Raw genomic sequence first — 22,420 nt, 5'->3', positions numbered from 1 at the left:
GCTGCAAGCCTGAACCAAGAACTTGGCCATTACTGCATGTCATTGATTCCATTGAACCCATTCTCGCTCTCATCTCTATCTTTTTCCTTTTATGAATAAACCTTTAGATTTTAGATTCTAAGGGTGTCATAAAAATAAAGGGAAGGGTAAACCCCTTTAAAAGCCCTCCTGGCCAGAGGAAAACTCCTCTCACCTGTAAAGGGTTAAGAAGCTAAAGGTAACCTCGCTGGCACCTGACCAAAATGACCAATGAGGAGACAAGATACTTTCAAAAGCTGGGAGGAGGGAGAGAAACAAAGGGTCTCTGTCTGTCTATATGCTGCTTTTGCTGGGGATAGACCAGGAATGGAGTCTTAGAACTTTTAGTAAGTAATCTAGCTAGGTATGTGTTAGATTATGATTTCTTTAAATGGCTGAGAAAAGAATTGTGCTGAATAGAATAACTATTACTGTCTGTGTATCTTTTTTGTAACTTAAGGTTTTGCCTAGAGGGATTCTCTATGTTTTGAATCTAATTATCCTGTAAGGTATCTACCATCCTGATTTTACAGAGGGGATTTCTTTACCTCTATTTACTTCTATTTCTATTAAAAGTCTTCTTGTAAGAAAACTGAATGCTTTTTCATTGTTCTCAGATCCAAGGGTTTGGGTCTGTGGTCACCTATGTAAATTGGTGAGGCTTTTTATCCAACATTTCCCAGGAAAGGGGGGGTGTAAGTGTTGGGAGGATTGTTCATTGTTCTTAAGATCCAAGGGTCTGGGTCTGTAGTCACCTAGGCAAATTGGTGAGGCTTTTTACCAAACCTTGTCCAGGAAGTGGGGTGCACGGTTTTGGGAAGTATTTTGGGGGGAAAGACGTTTCCAAACAGCTCTTCCCCAGTAACCAGTATTTGTTTGGTGGTGGTAGTGGCCAATCCAAGGACAAAGGGTGGAATGTTTTGTACCTTGGGGAAGTTTTAACCTAAGCTGGTAAAGATAAGCTTAGGAGGTTTTCATGCAGGTCCCCACATCTGTACCCTAGCGTTCAGAGTGGGGGAGGAACCTTGACAAAGGGATTGGCAACAGCGTGATTTGTGGGTAAGATCTGATTTGTATATTGACCTGGATCTGGGGCTTGGTCCTTTGGGGTCGAGAGAACCTTTTTCCTTTTACTGGGGTATTTGGTTTTCATAACCATTTGTCCCCATAACGAGTGGCACTGGTGGGGATACTGGGAAACTGGGGTGTCTAAGGGAATTGCTTGTGTGACTTGTGGTTAGCCAGTGGGGTGAGACCAAAGTCCTCTCTGGCTGGTTTGGTTTGACTTGGGGTGCACAGAAACCCCAGCCTGGGGCTGTCACTGCCCTGCTTGAAGCAATTTGTCCTGAATTGGCACTCTCCGTTGGGTCCCACCCGAACCAGCCTCATTACAGTGGCGTAGTCGTGCTTGGATCCACAGAACCAGGTCAATTAAGCTTTGGGTCAGAACCCCACGCTATCAAAATTTGAATTTTGGTATTGAGAGTTTGGTTGGTTAAAAAGCAGTTGCAATGGGTGAGCGAAGAGCATATGAGGACCTTGGCAAAAAAGCCCTGGAAGGTTTGTGTTCAGAAAAGGGGAAAAGCTTTAGGAAGAAAGCTACAAATCAAGAACTGAGAAATCTGTTAGTGGCCAGTGATCAGGAGGCAGGAGCACAGCCCTTACCTGAGGCTACAGAAGCTGCAGAAAAAATTAGAGTGCAAATGGCAACAAATAAACTGCAACTTGAGCATGAACGGATTCTAGCAGAACTTCGATTGCTGGAAAAGCAAAAGCATGCTGCGTTGGAAAGAGAAGCGGCTGAGAGAGAAGAAAAAGCTCCTAAGGGGCATCTGGAGCTGCAGGCGGCTGAGGAGAAAGCTCGACAGGGCAACAGGAGACTCACAGGATGGAACAGGAGATGGCTAAACTTCAGCTCCAAGTCATGGAAGAGAGGAGAAAGTCATCGCCACCTGGTACTCCACTTCCCCACTGCCACGAGAAGAACCGGGAGAGGATGTGTCCCATTTACAACGATACTGAAGACACAGAGGGGTTTTTGTCTACCTTTGAACGCCTCTGCAATCTGTACCATTCCCCGATGGTCAGCGAATGCTTGTCCTGCTGACCAGACCGACTGGGAAAGCCAGGGAGGTATTTAATGAGTTGGGGGAAGAAGAAGCCTTGGATTATGAACAGTTTAAAGATTCTGTGTTGAGGCGGTTCAAGGTTATTCCTGATTCTTACAGGGTTAAGTTTAGAAAGTTTAAGATGTCTAATGATTGTACTTTTGTAGAATGTGCTCATAAGCTGATGGGTTTTGCCTTAGAGGTGGAAAAACCCCAGCCTTGGGCTGTGACTGCCCTGCTTGAAGCAATTTGTCCTGAATTGGCACTCTTAGTTGGGTCCCGCCAGAACCAGCATCGTTACACCCCCTCTTTTCTAACTTATTAAACAACCTCTTTAATAGTCAAACCTACCTAAAGATACATCCCTTTGTTTACAGGGGTGTTTCAATAAATAAAGCAGGCAGAAACATCCCAGGCCTAACCCCTGATGAGGAAAAAGTTTTTAGTGAGAACAACTTGAAATAGCCTTTTGCAGGTAGTGGATTAGAAAAGAAGAAGACCCCTTTAGAAAACAGGCTATCTGAAGACACATTTCTTTATTTAGTCCCTTTGGCATAAGTGTTTCAATAAAATGTGAGTCTGCAAAACCAGTCCAGGGTTAAAAACACAGAAAACCTCTTTATAAAAGTAATAAAAAAGTTTTCCCCGAGGTTTTAAACTAATGTGGTTATTTTTTAGTAAGCACAGTATGAAACTGCAGGCTTTTGCAGCAATCAAAGCAGCCTCTGTGATCAGAAAGAAGAGGGCCCTAGACCTGCTTTTAAAACAAAATTGTACTAAAGACTTGCACTAGAAAGAATAGTAACTTTAACTGTAAATAAGCTTCCTATATAAAATACAAACTTTTTAACTATTAAAGTTTAAAGAAGCTAAAGCATGTAGCCTAGGAGTCCTGCCTTTTTTTTAGAAGTCAAGAGGCCCCTGCTCTGCTCTTATCTAAACAACCAGGACCCTGTAACAAAAGCTGACCAACACATACTGTAAACCATTTTAAAATGTGTTTTTTAAAGTAGTGCCTAAAATACCCCTCTTTTAAGCTTATTAACAATGGAAAATAATAAAAAGATAACCAAATCCAACTTTCATGGCCTGTAAATTGTGCAGAAAGCTTTAAAAGCCAGGGTTTAGTTACAGCTCATGCCAACTGTGATTTTTAAAAAAGGGTTAGAACAGAATATGAACAATTTTAAAAAACCCACAGTAAAACACAAAACACAGTAACCTTTTTAACAATGTAAAATAAGACCTGTAGGTGTTTTTAGTAATAACTTTAACAGCAAACTTGTTTTAAAAACCTGATTAGTTACTGTGACATTATGAGTGTAATATAAATATCTCATTGAAAGGTGACAGGGCCAGAAAGAGTTAATGAACTCACAGACTGACCTGACCCAGGTCCGAACTTTAAAGACTGGTTAGGAAGAGATGGAAATGAATAGAGCTGTGAAATGCAGCCGGCATGGTTAGAGATAGAAGAGTAGATGTTGGCTCAGGTCTTGTGATGTCAGCAAACAAGTCTTGTCTATGGCTATAGCTTGGATTCAAAGATCAAAAAAGGAATATTAACATTTAGGAAGACACTTGAGTGAAATAGTATCATTGTCTATATGTCTCTTTTAACCTGTAGCTAAACTGTTTAATGGATAAATTACCCAGTACTAATTGCCATGATGTTTGGGAGAAGGAAAGTTAAGCCTATTGTTTTCTCAGGCCAAAAAGCTGCTGGAAATGTATAAAGACCTTGGGACACAATCCTTCTTCATCTCAGATCTGCTTTGGGTTTCAAGAGGGGGAAACCTTAAGCCATATGGACTGAGATCCCCAGTCACTGACTGGAGTCATCCTGTTATACCAATAAAATAAAAACCAGCAGGATCTTATTAAAGGGGAAAAGGCAAAATGCCACATTTATTGTGAATACAGAAAGAATCATAGTAAGCAGTTAGTTATAGCTCTAACATTCCATTCAATTTCATATTTATTCACACATTCATTCATAAACACACACACAGACACACACACACACACACATACACACAGGTTCTGCAAGGTTGTTATCATAGTTACCAGCCTTAGAATTGCTCATGCCAAGCCACTGGCCAGGTGGCCTGGACATGAGGAGGGAGCAGGGCCTTGTCAGATGCTCCTGGAAGTTGGTTTGCAGAATCAGACCCCCAAAGTTCTCACTTTCTAGAGTCCATTTTTATAGGAATTTCTTCCTATGTCAGTCTATGGGAATTGCTTCATCATGCTGTTGCTGAATCAATCAGCAGATGGCACATTCCTGACGGCTCCGTGCTGCCAGATGTTATCTTGTTCTTTGGTTCTCCCATTCTTGAGGCTGTTGGGTGGATTCCAGTCTGCCCTCTGGGGGTCCTCTGGTTATTTCCACTTGACGCTTCTTTAGCCGATGGACACTGCATTCTTAGGCTGGCACCTCCCTGATCATTCAGATATTATCCACACCAAGCATCCATCCACATACATCCTCTATCTCTATTTTAATCACAATTGTTAACAAAGCAAGATGAATACAACAAAAGGGTGGGGAGTCTCTGGGTGCTGTTTCTGTTGTTACAGAGTATTGCTTTGAGTCTCTCTCTGTGTGAGTAGCTGTTGTTACAAAGAATTGCTTTGAGAATAGACTCTGTCTTGGAATGTACTAACACAATTAGCAGCTTGCAAATTTCACACATAGAGGGAGAGAAACAGTACCAAAAACCAAGAGACCTCTTAATTAGTAATACCCTGGAATTTAAACTATGGGGAATCAAACTCATTTGTGATTTTAATACAGAACTTCTTTAATATGATCCAACAATCCTGAATATGGACATTGGGCTATAACCTCTGGACTATTTCTAAAAGGACTTTTGGCAACTACAAGCTCATCTCTGCTCTGTATCTGGACCTCAAGAATTGAATTCAAGTCTGTCTGTATATTGATCTTTTAACCAACACTCTCTCTCTCTCTTCTTTTTTAATAAATTTTAGTTTAGTTAATAAGAATTGACTGTAAGCATATATTTTGGGTAAGTTCCGAGTTATCATTTGACCTGGGTCTGGGGCTTGGTCCTTTGGGATCAGGAGAACCTTTTCTTTTATATGATGAAATAAGATTTTCAGAATTTATCATCCTATGTTTGACAGGTGTGTCTGGATGGAGGCTGGCTGTTGAATGAATTAAATTAAAGAATACAGGTTGCAGCTTTTAAAGACTTTTGGTTACAAATGTGTTAATGGGCATATTACCATTTACAGTGTCTTTTTATTAACTGTTTAAACACACTTACTATAGAAAATCAGAACTTTTTAACCATTAAAGTTTAAAGAAGCTGAAGTACATAGCCCCTTCCCCGCCCCCACCCCAGCTTTTTTCCTAGAAAGAATGACCCTTACATACCCTGGTTTTTCGAAGAAACAACTTTTTAAATATTAATGTCTAGGGGGGGCCCCAAACCCTTTTTTAAACAGGTTTAAACCTACAAATAGGGACAGAAAACTGGATAACGCAGTTAAAGAAATACCGCTGACAAGACGTCTGCCGTCATGGGGAGCAACGACATGGTGAGAAAAATGACTATGGTATGTGTCACCCTTGTTTTATAGCCGTGTGGTTCTTAGTTAAAAGTTTATATACATATATTTCAAATAGGGTGAGGCCTTTTTTCTTGACATACCAGATTCTGCGCTAGAAGTTTTAAACTGTGGTAAGCTGCTTAACATGTGACACATTTATGGTTTCTTGTTAAAAGAAATGGTTTTAAGGAGTTTATTTTTTTAATTTAGAACAAGATGGAAGTCAAAACCAACAGACCGGCTTTCCGGAGGTTACTGAAGACGGTATGATTTGTTTTTTAACTATGTGTTTGAAATAACAGTTATGAAAATAGTGTAAATAGTGAAAATAGTGTACATGTTTTTTAGGGGTTGGGCGTGAACACGGGAATTGGGGACCATGTTTGTTGTCAGTAAAAAAAGAGGCTGCCTTTGCCCCAAGGGTTTTACTGTGAAAACGTTTTTGGGGGCCGTTGTTGAGAATTGGGGAGCTGTACTGCCCCCGTGTGCCGTAAGCGGGAATAAGGCTTTAGTTTCTTACATTGTATGTAGCGTTGGGGGGAGGGTTATGTGAAAAATATATCTAGGGGATATGTTTGTTGCTGTTCGTAAAAAGAACTTACAGGTTTATGTGCTAAAAACATTTTGTTTATATGTATTGGCAGACTTACCGAGTGTTATTCCTCAAGAAGAAATGTTGAAGGGGACCAAGAAACTTCCCTCTGAACCAGCGACCGTTTCCAGTGTTGGAAGCAAGGGTATTCCGCCCCCCGATTTTGAACAGCACAGCACACTCAAATCCCTCCTGACACAGAACCAACTGCCGTTAAAGAGGGGCAAAAAATTTCCCTCTGAGGCAGCTGCAGTTGGAATCAAGGGTATTAGGCCCCGCGATTTTGAACAGCACAGCACATCCAATTCCCTCATTGCACAGAGGCAGCCATCCTTAAAAAGGGCCAAAAAATCTACCTCTGAAACAGCAAGAGTTGGAAGCAAGAGGATCAGACCCCCCGGATTTTGAACCGGCCTGCACCACCAGGGCCAAGAAATCTACCTCTGCAGCTTCCAGGGACACTGGTAAGCAATCCAAAGGAGTCAAAACCCCTAGTTCTCAACAACCCCAAGCTTTCACACCCCAGAAGGAACCAGCTTTAAAAAGGGTAAAGGCAAACAACCCTGGAGCAGCAATCATAGGGTTAGAACAGAATATGAAAATTTTTTAAAAACCCACAGTAAAACACAAAACACAGAAACCTTTTTAACAATGTAAAATAAGACCTGTAGGGGTTTTTAGTAATAACTTTAACAGCAGACTTGTTTTAAAAACCTGACTAGTTACCATTAAACAAAAGCCAAGGCTTTTGAATGAATTGAACGAAAGAATACAGGTTGCAGCTTCACAATGTGCTTACTAAAAAATAACCCACATTCGTCTAAAACCTAGGGAAAACTTTTAAAAATTGTTTGTCACTAAAAGCTTATGGTTTTGAATTTTATTAAAACCCCTGTGTAAAAGGGGCTACATGGCGGGGGAAATGCTGGGGTCTGTTTCTTTAGATAAGAATAAGACAATTAAACAGGCCAGGGGAGAGAGAAGGGGAGCGAGAGAGAAGGGAGCTGGCTCTTGTTTAAAGTCTTGGGAGTTCAGGATTGGTTCAGGAAAATGAATTCTATGATGCTGCTGTAGGACAGCCTCGGATTGGTCCGACCCAAAGGCTCTAATAAGACGTCTGAGAGGGTCTAAACTGGGAAGTTGCCTCCTTCTACAGAAGGACGGGAAAGGTAAATATTCTCTCTCTCTCTGATTCAACCATGTGCTGTCTATCTTTTCCCTGTTCTTGCTCTGTTCTTTCTTTTAACCTCTCTTTTTTCTTAACCTACCCTGATACTGAATGCTTTTCTATTCACTTTTTTACCATGTGCTTACAAAACAGGCTCTGCCTTAGTAAATTCCCTTTTTAAACCTAGTTTTATTGGTTTTTAATATTATTTAAATGCTTTCCTCTTAACCTACCCTGATACACTTTTTTACCATGGTTTAGTAAGCTTAGTAACAAAGCTTACTAAGCAGGCTTTGCCGTAGTAAATTTCCTTTTTAAACCTAGTTTTCTTTTTTATTTAACTCTTTTCTTAACCTGCCCTGATAATTAATAACCTTTTACATTTATTTCAACATTTTCTATTCTTTAATAGCATACCAAACTAGGCCTTTACCATCCTCTCTCTTTTCTTTAATAACTTGCCTCTCTTCTTTCAAACTAGCCCTTTAAAAACAAGAATCTCTTTCTATTCTTTAATAACATGCCCTTTACAAACACCTCTCCTTACTCAGCCACATCCAATAACCTTTCTTTCCCTTTTTTCTCTAAACCATACCCAAACTTTCTTTTTTCATCTTTAAACTTCTCTCACTCTATTCTTTCAACCTTTTTCTCTAAATGTATGCAAGCACAAACACACACAACACTCCCCATTTCAAACACACACACAATTTTTTTTCAAAATGGCCGATGGTGCCAAACTTCGGCACCAATGGAAACGGGGTGGGAGGGCGGGGCATAAGCCCTAAAGGGGGCATGGAAACCTGTCAAAAATGCATGGTGATGAATACTATTGAGCCGTGTACTACTAACATCCCATAATCCCCTTAAGTCAAGTGGCCACTCTTGTCATTGTTTTGAACTTTCTGTAGGAATGCGGATATGCCCTTTCAAAGCTCCGTTTCTGACAGCTGGCTGCTTATCGGCTCCAGGACAAAGGAACCATTACTGAGGAATGCTGCTTGCTTTGAGTGAGTGAGAGAGAGGCGGCGGGAGGAGGTCTGCTGCTGTCTGAACTTACAAGACAGCATGCTGACATGCTCTCAGCCCCTCAAAAACCCACTCTTTCTCCCTCCACGTACACACAGCACACTCCCTGTCACACTCCACCCCATCCCTCCGCATTTGAAAAGCACATTGCAGCCACTGGGATAGCTATCACAATGCCCTGCTCTTTGTGGCATTGCAAGAGCTGCTAATGTGACCATGCCAGTGCTCTTCCAGCTGAGAGTGTGAACACTCGGCAGCGTTTTCCCTGCTGCGGTCTCCAAAGGCGGGTTTAACTCCTAGCGCTCTACAACTGCAAGTGTAGCCATGCCCTAAATCTTAGCCTGCCTGCCTGCCTGATGACGGGGATCAAGGTTAAGGCGTGATACTCACAGCTGCAAGCACCCACAGGAGGAACACATATCTGACACCAGAGGGAGCTTCAGTCTAGCAGAGGAAGGTCTAATCAATCCCAGGGCTGGAAGTTGAAGCTAGACCCATTCTGACTGGGAATAAGGGGTAAATGTTAGCAGGGAGGGTAACCAGCCACTGGAACCATCGACCCAGGGGCGGGGGAGATTCTCCATCACAGGCAAATTTTCAATCCAGACTGGCTGTTTTTCTAAAGGATCTGCTCAAGTTCAAGCAGATATTAATTCAGGGACGTTCTGGCCTGTGTTATCCAGGAGGTAAGGCGAGGTGAGCACAGTGGGTCCTTCTGTCTTTGGAATCTGTAACTTTATGGCCCGTTACCCATAACTGCCCACTGCGGGTTGCTTTTCACTATGGGATTTGAAGAGGACACGTCCAGCTGGGATCACCTAGATTCATAGATTGCAAGGTTAGCAGGGACCACTGTGGCCATGTAGTCTGACCCCCTGTATGGCACAGCCCAGAGACCTGCCCCCAAATGATTCCTTTTGAACTAGAGCAGAGCTTTTACAAAACAGCCACTCTTGGTGTAAAGTCTGTGGGTGATAGAGACTGCCCCACACCCCTGGGGACAATTGGTTCCCATTCACTTTGGTTCTGCACGGTGCGGCATACGGACGGTAGGAAGGAGGGTCCAGTGGCCAGGGCATTGGGATGGAAGTCAAGGAACCTCTTCTCCTGCCAACTCATTCAACATGCCCCCTGCATGCCTGAGAGAGAAAGGAAACCCCTCCGCTACAGCAATCCACATCATAGCAGCCCCTGTCTTACCACTGTGTCATTTGTGACATCAAAACCAGACAACAGGGTCACCAGCTCGCTGTGACACAATGACCGAGCTGCCACACTCACACCTTGCTGGCTGACAGAGGGTGCTGGGAAGCCCCGGGCGAGATGCTGCTTCTGTCCAGCCAGGTGAAGGACTGAGGTCTAGAGCAGGTGCTGGGGAAGTGACGTGAGGAAAAGTTGAGATGTGAATGTTTGGGCCAGTCGGGAGGTGAGGTCCGTTTTCATGAGTCTGTGTTCTAGCTCACATGTACTGGGCAGATGTGCCGACACGCTTCTTACTGTCTGCACATGATCAGCTCCCCCCCCTCAATCTTTCACCCCACGGGCTGCTCATCGGCTTCGATGGTCAACTCTTTGGGGCAGGGATTGAGTTTGCCTCTGTGTTAGCACGACACCCAGCACAAGGGAGCAGGAGAGGGAGGATGGAAAAGGAGTTAGGACACTAGCAGAGGACTCAGGAGAGCTAGATTCTGTTCGTGGCCCTGCCACAGGCTCCCGGTGTGATCTTGGAGAAGTCACTTGGGGCTTGTCTACATGGGGACATCCAGGACAATTAATCCAAATTAACTCAAGGTGTGATTTTGATGTGAATTAGTTAAACTGTATTAATCCTTGTGTGAACACCCTCTTTCAGAATTAAAGTGGCCTTCACTTTGAGAGTGAATTAAACTACACCAAATAAATGCCGCCTTAATTCTGAATAACAGTGTCCACACAAGGATTTAATGTGGTTTAACTAATCCACTTCAAATTCCCTCCTTGAGTTATTTCGGATGGATCTTCCTAGATGTCTCCATGTAGAAAAGCCCATATCTTTTAGTTCCCCATCTGAACAATGGGGATAGTAGCCCTTCCCTACAGCACAGTGGTGGTGTGAGGAGAAATGCATCAAAGACCATGCAATTCAGAGAGGGGGCCTGATAGGTACTTGGATACACTGCACACTGGAGCGCTGGTCCTGATCCAGGCCCCTGGGTGCTGCAGCAGTGTAACCATTGCATCGTAATGCTACGTGATCAGTGAGCTGTTTCCTCCTGAGAACGGGTTTGTTTCCCCTGTCGCTGTGTAGGCTTCACCCCAACTCAGTCTTCAAAGGGAGAGCAGGACACCCGAGGAGAGGCGCCGGCAGAAAGGGGAAGTGCCAGGAGGAGCCCTGTGACATGCATCCCACCGTCAGAGACCTCCTCCATGGGCTCAAGTGGGTGCTCTGCTTCCTTGCCTTCGTGATCTATATTGCTGCCTTGGGAGATGCCTTTTATTACTTCCTCATTTTCCTGATGGTCCCTGGAGTTGCCTTATATGAACACATGTTACCAGCCTTGCTGCTCTTCCTCCAAACCCTGACGCCGGTTGCAGACGTCTTCTTCCACGATGTGCTTCGGGCTCTGGCCGTCTTCCTCGTCTCCCTGTCTCTCCCTGTCTCCCTCTTCTTGTGCTTGAAGCTCGTACTGCTTCCTCTTTACCTCACATTAGTGCGGCTTGTTTTCTGAGTGGCTCCGGCTCAACAGAGCAGTCAGGTGCTTGCATGTCTCTCTGGACGCCTTTCATTGTGCGTGTCCTGAGTAGAGGGCAAGGGAAGTCATAAATCTTCCAGAGGGATCCAAACAACCTCATGTTACCTAAAGAGCAACTCCTCAGCCATGCCAGTGTCATGAGCCCAGGATTTCCGTCATCCCTCTGGCAGGTACGTGGCTGCTGACACCCTCACTGTGTCTCCTGTCCTACCCTTGGTCTGTGAGCCAAGCCAGGTACGTTCCTCTTAAGGAAGAGCTTTGCCTACAAGGCTTTTCTATTCTCCATCTTGTCACTGCTCTGCCAGTGTCCCTCAGTCCTGACCTGCAGCTTCTACTGCCAGTCCAGTCCCCTCCAGACACACAGTTCTGCCATGCAATTGCCACTGAGCAAACTCTGCCATCCAGCAGGCTCCTGACATCCGGCCTGCGGTAAGTGCTGAGGAATAAGCATGTGCTAATCTTGGCTGTGCTTGCCAGGGGATGGCAGACACCGAGTCTGGAAGTCCAGGGAGTGGACCGAGCAGCAGCTGTGGGTCAGTTTTTTCCCACCAGTGCATCATGGTGGAGGGGATCAGGCTCTGGGACACTCATCCAGAGGCGCTTAGGCGAATGCAGGTCTCTAGGAGACACTGCCAAACCTTCCTCCTTGGAACGTCCTTTCCCCCACAAGCATCATACCCACAACCATCCTTCCCCCCAAATCCCAACCGACCACCCCTCGAAAAAACAAAAATAAACCTACCCCAAGCAGAGATTTTACCCTCAAAAGGAAAAGTTGTCAGAGACGCCATGAAATCCACTATGGACTTCGCTTTTGCTCTTGATTTCACGAGGAAGGAGCACAGATACAACGGTGTCCTACAAAAAGTGAAAACTAGGAAAAAATTACAAAGGATGTATGTAAACAAATAACACAAGTGTGTAGGGGCAAAATTAGAAAGGCCAAGGCACAAAATGAGATTAAACTACCTAGAGACATGAAGGGTAACAAGAAAACATTCTACAAATACATTGGAAGCAAGAGGAAGACCAAGGACAGGGTAGGCCCGTTACTCAATGAGAGGGGAAAGACAATAACAGAAAATGTGGACATGGCAATAGTGCTAAATGACATTTTTGTTTCAGTTTTCACCAAAAAGGTTAGTAGCAATTGGACGTCTAACTTAACGAATGCCAGTGAAAATTAGGTAGAATCAGAGGCTAAAATAGGGAAAGAACAAGTTAAAAATTACTCAGACATGTTAGAGGTCTTCAAGTCACCAGGACCTGATGAAATACATCCCAGAATACTCAGGGAGATGACTGAGGAGACATTTGAGCCATTAGCGATTATCTTTGAAAAGTCATGGAAGACGGGAGAGATTTCCAGTGGCCTGGAAAAGGACAAATCTAGTGCCCATCTATTAAAAGGGAAATAAGGACAACCCAGGTGTAGCGGGGCAGTTACCCCGCTCCTGGGGGAAAAGGGAGGCGGATTGGGGAAGCGGCCACAGTTGGGGCCACACCCAATCAGGCCACAGCGGTGGCCCTGATATAAGGGCACAGGGAGGAGCTGGGTCAGACTCTTTCCAGCCTTGGAGTGGGAAGGACCTGGCTGCCTGGGAGCACAGGGTACCCGAGGCTGAGCAGGGCTGGGGAAGGGCAAGAGGAGCTGGGGAGCTCCAGCCTGGCAACTCCCCAGGCTGAGGCCTTGTTAAAGGCCTAAGCAGGTACTGGGACTGGAGAGGGGCAGCCCGGGGATAGGCAGAGGCAGCTGGTCCAACCCCCTTACCAGTGATGAGTGGCCATTACACACTGCAGTCTGCCCCAGGGAAAGGGGGCTGGATGATGACTGGCAGTAGCTACTGAGGCAAGGTGGGTTTAAAGGGTTGGGGGTTCCCCTGGGAGGGGAGACCCAGAGTGTGGGGACTGCTGGGGGCAGAACCCCGAGGTAAGGGTCTGGGAGGGACACGGGGGCCTGAGGCAGCAGAGGGTGATCTGAGAGCTGGAATTGAGCTAATTCCCAAGGCAACCAGCAGGAGGCGCCGTGGAGGTGAGTGTCGCTCTGCTACACTGGGGAATTACAGACCAGTCAGCTTAATTCTGTACCTGGAAAGATGATGGAGCAAATAATTAAGCAATCAATTTGCAAACACCTAGAAGATAATAAGGTGATAAGTAACAGCCAGCATGGATTTGTCATAAACGAATCGTGTCAAACCAACCTGATAGCTTTCTGTGACAGAGTAACAAGCCTTGTGGATGGGGGGAAGCATAGAGGTGGTATATCTTGACTGTAGTAAGGCTTTTGATACTGTCCCACATGACCTTCTCATAAACAAACTAGGGAAACACAACCCAGATGGAGCTACTATAAGGTGGGTGCAAAACTGGTTGGAAAACCATTCCCAGAGAGTCGTTATCAGTGGTTCACAGTCATGCTGGAAGGGCATAACGAGTGGGGTCCTGCAGGGATCAGATCAGTTCTGGGCAGGGGTGAAAGTAAATTAGAGGATTTACCGGTACACCGGACTCCTGAGCAGGGGGCATGGCCTCAACCGGAACTGGCAGGGCCTTAAATCCCCAGGCCCTTTAAATCTTGATTTAAAGGGCCAGGGCTCCAGCTGCGGTAGTGGCGGCTGGGAGCCCCGGGGCCCGGGGGCGATTTAAAGGGCCAAGGGCTCCAGCTGCTGCTACCACAGCGGAGCCCCGGGCCCTTTAAATCACTGAGGAGCCCTGGGGGCTCCCGGCTGCACCCCTACCCCGGGGCTCTGGGCTCTGGCAGAGCTTTAAAGGGCCTGGGGCTCTGCTGTGGTAGCAGCTGCCGGAGCCCCGAGCCCTTTAAATCCCTGTCGGAGCCCTGCTGCCCAAGCCCTGGGGTCGCGGTGACCGGGCTCCATCGGGGATTTAAAGGGCCCCAGGGCTCCAGTCGCCGCTACCGCCCCAGCCCTTTAAATGCCCACCGGAGCCCCACCGCCGCTACCCCAGGGCTTCGGCAGCATGGCTCCGGCGGGGATTTAAGGGGCCGGGGCGGTAGCGGTGGCTGGAGCTCCGGGGCTCTTTAAATCCCCGCCAGAGCCCCCCCACCCCTATCCCAGGGCTTGGGCAGCAGGGCTCAGGCTGGGATTTAAAGGGCTCCGGGGGGAGGGGGTAGCAGCGGCTGGAGCTCCAGGGCCCTTTAAATCCCCGCCGCAGCCCCGCCGCCGCTACCCCAGGGCTTTAAATTGCGCTCTCGGAAAGCCGGTCCTGGTACGGCACACCGACTCTTACCGGTTCGCCATACCGGGGCGTACCGGCTTACTTTCACCTCTGGTTCTGGGTCCGGTTTTGTTCAATATCTTCATCAATGATTTAGATAATGGCATGGAATACACGCTTATAAAGTTTGCAGACGATACCAAACTGGGAGGGGTTGAAAGTGCTTTGGCGGGTAGGATTAAAATTCAAAATGATCTGGACAAACTGGAGAAATGGTCTGAAGTAAACAGGATGAAATTCAATAAGGACAAATGCAAAGTTCTCCACTTACGAAGGAACAATCAGTTACAGACATACAAAATGGGAAATGACTGCCTAGGAAGCAGTCCTGTGGAAAGGGATCCGGGGATCATAGCGGATCACAAGCTAAATATGAGTCAACAGTGTAACGCTGTTGCAAAAAAAGCAAACATCATTCTGGGCCGTATTAGCAGGAGTATTGTAACCAAGACACGAGAAGTAATTCTTCTGCTCTGCTTCGTGCTGATTAGGCCTCAACTGGAGTATTGTGTCCAGTTCTGGGCGCCACATTTCAGGAAAGATGTGGACAAACTGGAGAAAGTCCAAAGAGCAACAAACAGGATTAAAGGTCTGGAAAACATGACCCATGAAGGAAGACTGAAAAAACTGGGTTTGTTTAGTCTGGAGAAGTGACGACTGAGAGGCGACATAACAGTTTTCAAGTACATAAAAGGTTGTTACAAGGAGGAGGGTGAAAAATTGTTCTTCTTAACCTCTGAGTACAGGACAAGAAGCAGTGGGCTTAAACTGCAACAAGGGTGGTTTAGGTTGGACATTAGGAAAAACTTCCTAACTGTCAGGGTGGTGAAGCACTGGAATAAGTTGCCCAGGGAGGTTGTGGAATCTCCACCCTTGGGGATTTTTAAGAGCAGGTTAGACAAACACCTGTCAGGGATGGTCTAGATAATACCTAGTCCTGCCATGAGTGCCGGGGACTGGACTAGATGACCTCTCGAGATCCCTTGCAGCCTTACGATTCTAAGATGGGCAGCAGTATGAACTCTTCCGACTGAGAGGTCTATTGCCAGGAAACAGCAAGGGACCCTGCGAATTGCCTTGGGGCAGGGCTTACACTTGTTACCCGCTCCACTTAGCACCTTCCAACTCACTTACACGACCTGCTAGCCAGAGCACGCATGGCCCTGGAGGCTGGGCTACATCTAGACCGGAACGTCGACAGAGCCCATGGCAGTGAGTCTCAGTGCCTGGGGCGACAGACTGGGGCGCGCAGGGTTCACGCTACAGCGCTGAAAACAGCTGTACAGACATGGCCCAAGCTCCAGCCTGAGCCCAAACATCTGCCCCACTATTTATAGCACTGAGAGCCTGGGGCCGGCAGCCCGGGCTCAGAGACGCACGGCCATGGGCTGCCACTTGCTGTGCGGAAATGACCTACGCGGAGGGGAGTTACAGCAAACTACAGAATTTCTCTCTCTGACTTCAGGTGTTTGCACAGACCATGAATTCCTAGCCTTGCGAGAGACGACAGCTGGATTGTCTATAGCAGGGGGAGTCAATTACTTTTTGTCAAGGTCCAAATTTCTTGGTCAAATTATAGCCAAGGTCCAGACTCCGGAGAAAATAATAATAAAAAAACAACAAACAAACACAACAACACCACCACCAACAAGTAAATAAAAAGATATCGGGGTCTGTTCAAAAGCATCAGGTGGTCCGGATTTGGCCTGCGATCTGCCTACTGACTGTCCCTGGTCTATAGGAACGTGAAAATTATCATAGGGTTCACTTTCTTTCTCTTCGTAGGAATGCAGTGTTTACACACACAATTAAGGTTTCAGAGTAGCAGCCGTGTTAGTCTGTATCCGCAAAAAGAAAAGGAGTACTTGTGGACGTGATCATTCCCCTCTATTCGACATTGGTGAGGCCTCATCTGGAGTACTGTGTCCAGTTTTGGGCCCCACACTGCAAGAAGGATGTGGAAAAATTGGAAAGAGTCCAGGGGAGGGCAACAAAAATGATTAGGGGACTGGAACACATGACTTATGAGGAGAGGCTGAGGGAACTGGGATTGTTTAGTCTGCGGAAGAGAAGAATGAGGGGGGATTTGATAGCTGCTTTCAACTACCTGAAAGGGGGTTCCAAAGAGGATGGATCTAGACTGTTCTCAGTGGTAGCTGATGACAGAACAAGGAGTAATGGTCTCAAGTTGCCGTGGGGGAGGTCTAGGTTGGATATTAGGAAAAACTTTTTCACTAGGAGGGTGGTGAAACACTGGAATGGGTTACCTAGGGAGGCGGTGGAATCTCCTTCCTTAGAAGTTTTTAAGGCCCAGCTTGACAAAGCCCTGGCTGGGATAATTTAGTTGGGGATTGGTCCTACTTTGAGCAGGGGGTTGGACTAGATGACCTCCTGAGGTCCCTTCCAACCCTCATATTCTATGATTCTGTGATTCTATGACCTTAGAGACTAACAAATTTATTTGAGCATAAGCTTTCGTGAGCTACAGGGAGAGATTCCAGTGGCCTGGAAAAGGACAAATCTAGTGCCCATCTATTAAAAGGGAAATAAGGACAACCCAGGTGTAGCGGTGCTGAAGTGAGCCCACAAAAGCTTATGCTCAAATTGGTTAGTCTCTAAGGTGCCACAAGTCCTCCTGTTCTTTTTACACACAATTAAGAGTTTCAAGTTTCCTTGTACTGAATAACACTCGAAAGATGAACCATTACAGCACAGCAGTTCCAGCGGCCCCTAGCTAGACCAAGATTGCTACCTAGAGGCCGGTTATTTCCCTTTAAAATAAAGAACATAACACAGGGCCTGAACCCTAGCATACTTACACCTTACAGAATCAATACAGGGATTGGGACGTCTGACAATCAGATCTGCTTGCACACAGGCTCACCCTGGGCACTACACTTAGTGGTTTGCACCATCGCTGTGGTCTGCAGCCCCCTCTCTCTCTCCAGGACCCGCAGTGTCCTCTTCCTGACCCAGTGTTCCCCGCTTCCAGGTTAGCAAAGTCCCTTCTCCCTAGCCGTCCTAGCCATCTTCTCCCTTGCTGCCCCATGGTGTCACTCCCTCAGCGGCTGGCAGGGGAACCCACCCTCTCCTCCATGATCCAGTCCAGGGACCCTCAGCTCAGCAGTTCTGGGCTTTCCTCTCCCAGCCCTCACTGCTCCTCCCCTGGACTGCTTCCTACCCTCCCTGGTTCCCCCCACTCACTGGGTGTACCAGCGCCAAACCCACTTCCCAGGGCATGACGGCTGCCTGCCTTCCTTCAGCCTTTACTGCTTACAGCTCCTGGGCTTTATACAGGCCCCTCTAGTTCCTGCCCAGTTGACCTGCTTCCCATTAGTTCCCTGTTCCCTGCCTCTCCCTTCTTAACCCCTTCCAGCCCTGTGTGTGTTTGGGGGGGCACCTCATCACGCTCCCTTAGACTGCCTTCTGAAGTTGACTCTAGGGCCAGCTGGGGCTTAGCCCAGCCAGGTCTGGGCTTGTAACGTTGGGAGTCCCCCGATCAGGCTGCTGCGGGTGGTGTGGCTGGACGTTTGAACAGACAGGCGTTGGATCCAGAACACGTTTTCATCGTTAGATATTATTTGTAGCACCTAGGAGCCCCAGTCAGGGACTCGTGTACAAACAGACCAAACAGATGGTCCCTGGCCTGACTGTGATTTGGGGGGGTCTTTGCTGCTGCTTCTTCTTTTCAGTCGGTTACCCTTTTATTGTCTCCATGCCTATCATAAAGCTGGTGATTGGTTTGCCTTAGGGTTTATTAGCTTTGCCTCCCCTGTATTATATTTGGCTGCTTGGTTCCTTTAGGGATGTCACTGATTTATTTAGAAAAGGGGATTTGCAGAGACACAAATGGGGTTAGGGGCTCAGCCTCCCTCGACTTGCCACAGGAGTTGGGTGCACTGTCTCACCCATGTCTGCGCCTTTGAAAATCTCCCCCAATTTATTTGCACCACATGTAGATGTCTTGGATCGGGTGCTTAGACAGGGAAGAAATCCAAGTGCTGCTGTGTGTCCCGGACCCCAACAGCAGCTGCTAAGCTGCCTTCCAGACTGTCAGCCCCACACCCCGTTTGTGACATCACAAGTGGACAGCGTGGCCACCCGCTTGCTGGGTCGCAGGCACAGGGCTGCTGAGCTCAGAGCCGGTGGCAGAGGAGCCATGTGGGAGGTGATGTTTTCACCCAGCGTGAGGAAGAACTGAGTGGCTAGAGCACATGCAGGGGATGCGATATGCCAGGCTCTGGTCCAAACTGGAGGCAAGTTCTGCTTTTGCTGACCTGTTTCTGATATCCTAGCTCTCCTGGCTGTTGCATGGGGCCATTGGGCTTTATCTGAGATTAACGGAGCAGGCAGATGCCATCTGGCCTTGCGTGTCTGGAGCCCAGGACACCACCTCCCTGCAGAGGGACACAGGGAGTAAGAAAGCTGGTGTCTCTTGAGAACCCTCCTAAAAGGCACCCGTGAGTTTGCAGGAATTGCCAGACGGGATGGGTCTGTTTCATCTAGTACCTCTGGCGATGGCCAATTCCTTACGCTTCGGGGAAGGCAAAACCTATCCACAATGCCTTTGTCTTGTTTTACGCGTGGGGAAAAATTCCTTCCTAGCCCGTGCTCAGCCTCCAGGTGACAGGACACAGCATCTGAGCCCTGCCAGAGTGACAAGGTGCGAGGCCGGCTATGCAGAGGCTTCCTATCACAGAGACGGGAGGGAACAGTCCCTCTCTAAGGGCTTGTCCACACTTAAAACGCGATGGTGGCCCAGCCGTAGGTGACCCACTTCCCTGAGAGCCAGGAGAATTCTTCTGTCAACCTAGTGGTGCCTACACAGGGACCAAGGCCAGGTTAACTGCGCTGTCAGGGGGTGGATTTTTCACACCCACGATCAACGCAGTCATGCAGACCTAATTTTCTAGTGTAGGCCAAGCCTAGGTGGTGCTGGAGTGACTGCCCAGGAATATGGGGCCAGATCCTTAGCCAGAAATGAAGGGATTGATTCTGACCTCCCTTAGAAGAGTGTAAATGAGGAGTAACCCCAGGGGAGTCAGTGCAGTGTGGCTGCTGTCAGGGACTTCAGAATCAGACCCCCAGGAAGGGTAGGTTTGGGCTGAACATACAAACCATGAGACGGATCCGCTAAGGGGCAGATGCCCTGTTGTTTGGGATTTTTAAAAAGAAAAACACTGGACGGTGTCCCCCGGGGAGAACTCTGCATTGGCTGAGCCGGATTGGATGGGGCCTAGCTGGGCTTTTCCATCTCTTACCTCAGCGATGCTCTGAGGCAGGGGTCTGTTGATCCTTATTACCTAAGACGACTGAAGTGCAAACGTACTCGTCACTGTATTTGCTTGTCTGCCAAACCACACCCTTCGTACTGTTACCCCTTTGGACCAGGGCAATCAGCCACAATTCAGGTCCTATGGGTTGTTTTGGTTATGAGGAGAAATGACGATGGAGGCAGGTAAATTTGATGCAATCCTGTGTATTTACAAAGAATATTCAAAGTCCTGTTCCCCTGAACACAGAGAGCGGGAGACAGTTTCTTTGCTCACAACTCCAAGCCCCTTTCAGGCAGCCCTTGGCCCAAAAGCTCTGAGCTTTTTCTCAGGGCTTTGCTGCCAGTGCTTCTGTCACGGTGTCTGGTGCTTCCTTGCTGCCTTCTTGCTCCGCTTCCCTGGTCTTTCTGCCTCTCTTTCACACACACCCATGCCCCTTCAAAAGCAATAGCCAGCCAAAGAAATCCATCTGCCCCGGGTGCCTCTCTTCTTAAATCGCCAGACCAGGTCTCCCTCTGTGTCTGCACAACTTTGAGCATAACAGCTGGGGAACCTGATCTGGGCCCATAGGCGTTACCCTGTATAGATATTAAATCAGCATCACAGATTCAGGGCTGAGAAATGAGGCCAGGCCAGGCCCCTTCCGCGGCAGGTGACTCACCCTGGCACCTTCCTCCTGCTTCCTCGCAGGCAGAGAGCAACATTGGAGGCGAAGCTACCGCTGCGAGCCAGGCTCAGCTGAGCCCCCGGCAAGAGGCCCTGGAGAATGAATGCGATCCTACGAAGCACCCTTCGGGCCCTCCGGCGGGTGCTCTCCTTCCTCGCCACGGTGATATTTTGTGACATCCTGCTCCGCATTGTGTTCATGCTCGTCTTCTTCCTGTTCCTCCCCGTCTTCATCATCTACGACCACGTGCTGCCGGCCTCGCTCGTCTTCGCGAAATCGCTGCGGCCAGTCGCCGACACCTTCTTCAACCGACTCGTCCCGGCTGTGGCCACCTTCCTCATCTCCCTGCTCCCACCCGTCGTCATCTACTTCGCCTGGCGGCACCTCCTGCTGCCCTTTTCCGTCCAGCTCCTCATGCTCATTTGGTGAGCAGCTCCCCCAGCCCCAGCTCAATACAGCAGCCGTCTGCATCGCCTGGGGCCGGCCTCTTCCTTCCCGGGAACGGGCAGACTGGGGGGTCGGGTCCTTTGCTCAAGAGGGGCCCCCCGACCTGAGTAGCGCTGGGGTGGGGTGGGGGGGATCGTTGTTAGGCGATAACGTGGCTGTGTGGTGCTGCGATGTTACAGCTACTCCTGGGGGTGCCCATCAGAGGCGGTACCTCGAGGGCACCCCCTGGGGTGAGGGTGGGCACCTCTCTCATCCCAGACGCCTGCCCCGGACGTAGAATCACTGCAGCGCCGGGGTGGGGCTCGGGGTGGGGCCCCGTGTCTGAGGGAGGCAGCTCCCCATGGCTGCAGCCCAGACGGCAAACAAACGAATCCTGCCCCCATCCCCACCCGGCGGTCCGGGCCCAGCCTGCGCTCCCCACATGGCACACGGGGACTGGGCTGTGTGAGGGGCTGGGCCCTTCTCCCCCCGTGGGTCTGAGGGGCCCGGCTGGGTGCCCTGGGCTCTGAAAAGGGACCCAAAGTACAGACGCTCCCGGGGGCAGGTGGCAGGAGCTTCTCAGCAGCCGTCCTGGGAGGCGGCCCTGCCCCGGGGGGCCAGGGAGCCCGATGCTCTAGCTCTGCTCACTGCAGTGTGCCGCCCTGCCTGGGCCCGGACCCTCTTTCCAGGACTGGCCCTCGCCAGGCTGGCCAGGCCGCACTGGTGCACCGGGCTGGGCCGAGGGTGCCCACAGGAGCCTGTTAACCCCTTCCTGACTGCGGGGGGGGAGGGGGGGGGATCTGCCCCACCATAGTCCCTAGCAGAGTCCCCTTTGCTTCTCCCACGCAGCCCTGGACATCCCCATGGGGCCCATCGCCTCCACCAGCTGGTGGCTGCACGGGGCAGCGGCTCCGGCTATTTACGCTCGCTCTGTTGCCGGCTCAGCGTGTTGCTCCGTCCTGGGTAAATTCTCCAGGGGCAGGGAAGAGTCGGAGCTGCCAGGACAGACATCCCGTCGCCCCGCACGCGATCGGCACAGCATTCGGGCCAAGCCAAGGGCAAGCGATGGTTTCTGGGCCGTGCAATGACCTGGCTACCCCGGCTGCGTGTGCTAAGCTCTGGGCTTTCCAGTGGGATCCACGCGCGTGGTGAACTCCGCGTCACTGAGTGACCCCGTCTCCTCTGGGCCCAGGTGATTCCACGTGATCATGGCCAGCCCGAGCAGCGCCCTCACCGTGCTTGCTGTACCAGTCCAAAGATGTCCCCCTTCAATGGGAATCGCTGTCTACAAGGCTTTTCCAGCACTCCCTGGTCTCTCAGGCTCGGGCCCCCGCAATCTGGCTCGGCTGATGCCCCACAATCCCAGCCCCTCCACCGCCCGGAAACCCCTGAAACACGGGGGCTGTGGTGCAGAACTGACCAGCCCTCCCTCCCTGCCGGTGGCACCCACAGCTTATACGGCAGCACTGTTTGTGGTTTTGGGTCCAAAGTCGGGGCGAGCCAGTGGGCGGGGGCGTGGATTGCAGCTGGAGCCCGGGTCTCTGCACACACGCAGAGAGCTGCTCTGCTCGGAGGCCCCTGCCTTCAGGAC

General features: G+C 48.9%; 1 long non-coding RNA gene across 2 annotated transcripts; it reads left to right on the top strand.

The window, feature by feature from the left end:
- The first annotated feature begins 295 nt into the window (after positions 1-295).
- On the top strand, positions 296-12,098 carry LOC122465682. 2 transcript variants are annotated; one of them, XR_006290680.1, is made up of 6 exons: positions 302-365; positions 5,916-5,969; positions 6,350-6,761; positions 7,372-7,466; positions 8,377-8,475; positions 10,782-12,098. It is a non-coding gene; the product is annotated as an uncharacterized LOC122465682 (long non-coding RNA). The 2 variants fall into 2 exon arrangements; XR_006290681.1 differs by lacking the exon at positions 7,372-7,466 and having other exon boundaries at positions 296-365.
- Positions 12,099-22,420: the final 10,322 nt, after the last annotated feature.

The sequence above is a fragment of the Chelonia mydas genome, chromosome 4 (assembly GCF_015237465.2).
Source record: "Chelonia mydas isolate rCheMyd1 chromosome 4, rCheMyd1.pri.v2, whole genome shotgun sequence".
NCBI classification, from domain to species: domain Eukaryota; kingdom Metazoa; phylum Chordata; order Testudines; family Cheloniidae; genus Chelonia; species Chelonia mydas.
This window is presented reverse-complemented; position numbering and strand designations above follow the sequence as displayed.